Source organism: Mus pahari, chromosome 16 (assembly GCF_900095145.1).
Source record: "Mus pahari chromosome 16, PAHARI_EIJ_v1.1, whole genome shotgun sequence".
Taxonomy (NCBI): Eukaryota; Metazoa; Chordata; class Mammalia; order Rodentia; family Muridae; genus Mus; species Mus pahari.
Genome location: NC_034605.1, coordinates 9,336,314 through 9,343,383, shown reverse-complemented (window position 1 = coordinate 9,343,383; position 7,070 = coordinate 9,336,314).

The following is a 7,070-nucleotide window of genomic DNA, read 5'->3' as shown; positions in this document are numbered from 1 at the left end:
TCATCTATTGGATGGAACACAGGGCCCCCAATGGAGGAGCTAGAGAAAGAACCCAAGGAGTTGAAGGGGTCTGCAACCCTATATTTGGAACAACAATATGAACTGACCAGTACCCCCAGAGCTCGTGTCTCTAGCTGCATATGTAGCAGAAGATGGCCTATTTGGCCATCATTGGGAAGAGAGACCCCTTATAAGCAGTTTAAAGAGCTCCACACACCCCTAGTGAAATATAAGCAGTCATTAAAAGTCTCTCAACTGAAAAAATTAAAAAAAAGTTAAACCCAGGGCCAGACAATTTTAGTTCAGAATTCTACCAGACTTTCAAGGAAGACTTAGTGCTAATACTCCTCAAATTGTTTCACAAAATGGAAACAGAGGGAACCTTGCCCAATTAATTTTATGAGGCCACATTTATCTTGATACCCAAGTCACACAAAGACCCAACAAAGAACAAAAATTGCAGACCATTTTCCTTATGAATATAGATGCAATAATACTCAATAAATATTTACAAACTGAATCCAATAACATATCAAAAAGATTGTTCAACATAATCAAGTAAGCTTCATCCCAGAGTGCAAGAATGATTTAATATATAAAAATCAATAAATATAATTCACTATATAAGCAAACTAAAAGAAATAAAAACCACATGATCACTTCATTAGATTCAGGAAAGGCCTTTAACATAATCCAACACCCCTTTATGATAAAAGTTCCAGAGAGATTAAGAATACAAAGGACATACTTCAATATAATAAATACCGTTTATAGCAAGTCAATGGTCAACATCAACTTCAATGGAGAGAATGCACTTCCACTAAAATCAGGAACAAGACAAGATCATATTGTAGTCAATATAATATGTGAAGCCATTATTGCCAGAGCAATAAGACAACTGAAAGAGATCAAGGAGAAACAAATTGGAAAGGAAGAAGTTGAAGTATCTTTATTTGCAGATGATATAATAGTATACATAGGTAACCCTAAAAATTCAACCAGAGAGCTCCCAGTTCATAAAAACTTTCAGCAAAGTAGCTGGATACAAATTAACCCACAAAAATCAGTAGCCCTCTCATATACAAATGGCAAGCAAACTGAAAAAGAAATCAGGGAATCACCACCTTTCACAATAGCCTTAAATAATATAAAATATCTTAGGGTATCTCCAACCAATCAAATGAAAGACTTGCATGATAACAATTTCAAATCTTCTAAGAAAGAAATTGAAGAGGATATCAAATGATGGAAAGGTCTTCCATGCTTATAGATCATAGGGTTAACATAGTAAAAATGGCTTCCTACCAAAAGCAATCTACAGATTCAATACAATCCCCATCTAAATTCCAACACAATTCTTCACAGATCTTGAAAGTACAATTCTCAACTACACATGGATAAACAATAAAACAAAACAAAAACGAAAGCAAAATAGCATCACTAAACAGTCCTGAACAATAAAGAACTGAGGGAGGTCTCACCATTCTTGATATCAAGTTATACTACAGAGCTATAGTAATTTTTTTAAAACATACTATTAACATTAAAACAGACATGTTGATCAAAGTAGTCAAATTGAAGACATAAGTCCTCAAATTGGACACCTTTTCTTGACAAAGAAGCCAGAAATGCACACTGGAACAAAGACAGCATCTTCAACAAATGATGCTTGTCTAACCAAATATCTGCATGTAGACAAAATCAAATAGATTCATGCCTAGCATGGTGCACACAACTCAACTCCAAATTAATCAAATACCTCATCATAAAACCAGGTACGCTGAACCTGGTAGAAAATAACGTAGAGAATAGCCTTAAAAACATTGGCATAGGAGAAGATTTTAGATCAACAATTAGTAAATGGGATCTCATGAATCTAAAAAGCTTCTGTAAGGCAAAAACTGAACAAAGAGGCAGCCTACAAAATGGGAAAAGAGTTTTATGAACCCCACATCCAATAGATAATATCCAAATATTAATAGACTAATATCCAAAATATATAAAGAACTCAAACCCTTGATATCAGGCAACCAAATAACACAATAAAAATCAGGTACAGATCTAAACAGAGAATTCTCATAGACAAAACTCAAGTGTAGTTAAAGAGATACACTTAAGGAAATGTTCAACATTCATAGCCATCAAGAAAATGCAAATCAAAACTATGTTGAGATTCCATCTTACATCTGTTGGAATGGCTAAGATAAATAGCACAAGTGACAGCTCATGCTGACAAGGATGTGGAGAACACCCCTCCATTGGTAGTGGTTTGCACAACCACCATGGAAATTAGTGTGGTTGTTCCTCAGAAAGATGGGACTCAATTTACTTCAATATCCAGCTATAGCACTCTTGGGTACACACCCAAAGGACATGCCAGCCTACTACAGAGACACTTGCTCGACCACGTTCATTGCTTCTTTATTCATAGTAGCAAGAACCTGGGAACAGCCTAGATGCCTTCAACCAAAGAATGGATGAAGACGTTATACATTATACAAGGGAGTATCGGTCAGCTGGTGTCTTTTTTCTAAATGGCATGAAAATTGCAAGCAAATGGATGGAACTAGAAAAAAATTATCCTGGGGGAGGTAACCCAGACCCAGAAGGATGAATATTGCATGTATTCACTTATATCTGTATATTAACAGTTAAATAAATGGAAACAAAGCTACAATCAGTACACCCAGAGAGGTTATGCATAGAGGAAGGGACTGTGGAAGACACATGGATCTCCCTGGAAGTGGATATAGAATAGATTTTGTTGGCAGACTAAAGCTGTGGTGGTGGTGGAGATAAAAACAGGAGGAGCAAGTGGAAGGAGGGAGAAGAGGTGGTATTGGTGGAGGGAATGAGAGGAGACAGCTAGAACCGAATGGCATTTGAAGAGAGGTATGAAAACCTACTGGTTTCTACAACATATGAAGGCAATCCTAATGAGATGGAACCTCAAATGGTCCTCTCTTGTCACCTAATGAAGCTCTAGTACTGACACCAGGTTTCATCCAAATGAATTGCTTGCTGAAAGAGTCTCGTGGAAATCCCCCCAAATCCAGACTCTTTTACAAGACAATAGGCCCTGTTGTTGAAGACAACAACAGCCACACAACTCACTGAACATGCAGAGGCTGAACTGCTGTTTACATAGAACCTTCACCCCCATGTCCCAACGTCTATCACATGGAAAGGTACTCTAAGCTCCAAAAGAGAAAAGTAAATACCGACCCAGGCACCAACCCTTTAATCTAAAACCTGTCCTGCCTGCAAAATACTCTAGCACAATGATGACTCAAAGCTTGTGAGAGTGACCAACCAGGGTGTGATCTAAGACTCATGCCATGAGATGGAACCTGTACCTGACACTGCTTTGATGACCAAGAACCTGAGATTAGATAGCCCAGAGACCTAGGATAAAAATAAAGAATACTAGTCGATAGATGGATAGATAGATAGATAGATAGATAGATAGATAGATAGATAGATAGATAGATAGATAGATCCTAATGATAGTCTTCTCTACTCATAGATTGGTTCCTTATCATCATCATTACCATCCTGCCTCAGATGGGAACAAATACACAGACCACAGTCAAGTGGCTGTAAGACCTTGAAACACTCGTCTCTAAATGAGAATGTCCTCCATTAACTCCCTCCCATCAGAGCTCAGGAAAACTTGTGGAAGAGGAAGCAGAAAGAGTTGGGGAGACAGAGGGGATGGGGAATACCAGAACAAGGCCCTCAAAAAAAAAAAAAAAAAAAAAAAAACTGAGCAAAGTTCATAGAAGCTCACAGAGACCAGAGACGGAAGCAGAAAGCACAGGTCCTGCATGGGTCTGTACCAGGGTATATTTGTGTCTATATTATAGCTTTCAGTTTAGGACACTTGAATGTCACTGAGTAAATCTCTGATCTTTGTGCCTTTCCTTGAGGCTCTTTTAATATCCTGTTGGCTTGGTTCTTAAAGAAAATTTAGGAATGCTTCATTGACATAGAATGCAGAATGCTAGCAGCTATGTGAGCTAGTTAGTACTATTTTTGTTGTTGTTGTTGTTGTTGTTGTTTTTCGAGACAGGGTTTCTCTGTGTAGCCCTGGCTGTCCTGGAACTCACTTTGTAGACCAGGCTGGCCTCGAACTCAGAAATTCGCCTGCCTCTGCCTCCCAAGTGCTGGGATTAAAGGCGTGTGCCACCACGCCCTAGTTAATACTATTAAACACCAGGAAGAGTGATCAAACTACCTGTGGCTAGCCAATCATCTTAACACTAGGGAGACAGAAGCAGGGGGCTCTTAAATTCAAGACCATCCCCTGCTATGCATTGACTCTACCTTGGAGGGTATATTAGATGATGTCAATGCTGTGTTTGCCTGCAATTACCCAGAAGATAATAATAAATACCAGCACCCTGGCACAAGTCAAACACACACACACACACACACACACACATACACACACACAAATACTTTTGGCAAGCAAGTCCTTCCCAAACATCAGTGTTCTTTATCAAGAGTATGACGATGAACTTGAAATAAGCATTGTTTCTGGGATTTTATAACTAGAAAGAATCATCCAAACTGCCCAAGTAAACACCCTAGGAGGTCCAGGGCAACACTCAATGAACTCACCGATCCTTCCAGAAAAGCAATATGGTTTAGTCCACCAGAGGGCGGACTCCAGCAAGTCTCCGTGATTGAAGAGGCAGTCCTGCCACTTACTCGATGTCTTACTATGGCCACTTCCTTAACCTTGTCCTGTCTGCCTTTATCTGCAATAAAATGGACAAACTTCATGTTCCTCGTGGTCAGCATCTACCTCTACAAAACAGGAGCAACAGTAACACCACTTAGCCATGCTGAAATCTTTGAATAGGTTGAGATGTGTTTGGTTCATCATTCGAGCCATCGGCTGCATCACTTTGTGGTCATTGTTTCTCAGAGACATTTGAGTCCGGGAATTAAATAGTGACTACACGTGAAAAGTGTTGCTAAGATCTTGTCCTGGCCTGCCCTCGGCAGCCCAGCCCAGTGATCTACTGAATGAATTCTGATGACTCACACACAGAGATGGTATAGACAACAGATCAGGTCTGTCACGGTGTCCTAGGAACCGCAGTGAGTATGCCACACATGTGTCCTTGAAGAACAAGTGACATTGAATCAAGGTGAAAGAAATAAAAATATAGCACAAAGGTCCCTGGAAGTCTGGCCGATGACCACAGCCACCAGGCCTCTGAGGTGAAACCACTGTGCCTAAGCCAGGTTGGTGATGTTTACAGACCTACAGCTCTGCATCACTGCCTAAGGAAGCTGTGGGATGGGAGAAGGAATGGATCGTCATAACCCAGCCAAGATCAGACCCATTGCCCCTCTGCGTTGAGGTCTTATTACTTGCTTCTGAATCTAGAATGGGTTCCTGTGAGATCACCGAGCCTTAGTTCTCCCCGCCCAGCTTTCAAATCTAAAGACCTTTAGCAGAAAAGATACTAAACACATCAGAGTGCTGTGAAAAACTGTCTCGTTGTGTTCCCCAGAATGACTTTCATTATTGTCTCAGCAGTTGTCCTAAGATGGACACTTTTGTGACTCATTTCTTCCTGCTTTTCTCATAACTGAGAAGTATTAGAACAGAAAGTTCACCAAGGCACAAAACAATTCCATCTTATTTGTCAAGAACTGTCTTCATCCATCCATCATTCGGGGCAAAATTCATTTTACAGCAGATGCTCCAATAACAAAGATTAGAGGCTGGCTGTGGTGCCTTTGATCTCAAATTTTGAGAGCAGAGGTGGGTGGGTCTTTGTGAATTGTGAATTTTAAGCCAACCTGGTCTAGATAGCAAGTTCCCAGCCCTGAACTAAAAGAAAAAAAGAAGGAAGGACGAGAAAAAGAGGGAGAAAGAAGGAAGAAACAAAGAGAGGGAGAGGGAGGGGAAGAGGGGGAGAAAGAGGAAGAGAGGGGAGAGGGGGAGAGGGGGAGAGGGGGAGAGGGAGGGGAGAGTTATGGAGATGCAGTATTTGCAGATCTAACCTTAGTATCTCCACAAAAGCTTTACTATAGAACTACATGAAAAAGGTCAGAGGAGAGTGCTCCTGGGAGAGACGGCCATAAGGAAACACAAAGACAAAATTGTATGAAGGGAGAAGCTGCCCCATAGAGCAGCTGTAGTAGCTCACATTATAGGAAACTGGAGATTGAAGTAGGTCCTTGGGAGGCTGCACTCTCAGGTATATGCACCCATCATCATTGAACCACACCCTAGTTATGTAGTCAAGTTTGGTAGGCTGTTTCCTTCTCGGGGGGCAAATAATTAAACATGCTGAGAATCACCCAGGCACTCAGAATTCCTAAAATTCACTCTAGCCATACTTTTTTTCCTTTTATATAACCTGAGGGGCATCCATTTCTTGTGAGCCAAGCTATTACTCTGAGAAAATTCAAAGGAAGAAGGGAAAGTTTTTCTATTCACTTGTCCCTGCAGGCAAATTTGGAACCTGGATACCATCTATGCTGAAGCTGCAGCAGGCTCTGCCTCACTGAGGGCGTAATTAGATAGGAGAGCATCTATTGCCTCATTAGCCCTCTACCTGTGGCCATTAGCAGGAAGAAAGGCAAGCACAGCAGCTCGAGAAGGTAAACACACCCTCACTGTTTGCCAAGCTTTCGGATAGACGCCTCGTTGCAGAAGAGCTACCTCAACAGCAGTTTGGGCTTGCCAAAGTGAGCGTGGTTGATAAGCCCCCTGCTCCAGGAGCCAGCCCCAGCAAACCCAGAGGTAGCAAACTGAGACTGTTCAGAGATTCTTTGTTTCCATGAAAAGTTCCAGGCCTAGTGCCTCTCAGGAATTGGGGATTCTTTTCGTTGGTGGTGGTGGTGGTGATGTTTGAGTTGGGTTGGAGTTTGCTGTTGTTTTCTATTTTATTTGTTTTTGTTTTAATTTAAAGTAGTTTTTTCTTTCCACTCAAAATATATTCTGATTATAGTTTTTCCTCTCAAATTCCTCTCAGATCCTCCCCCATTTCCGCATCCACCGAAATCCATTCTCTCTCTCTCTCTCTCTCTCTCTCTCTCTCTCT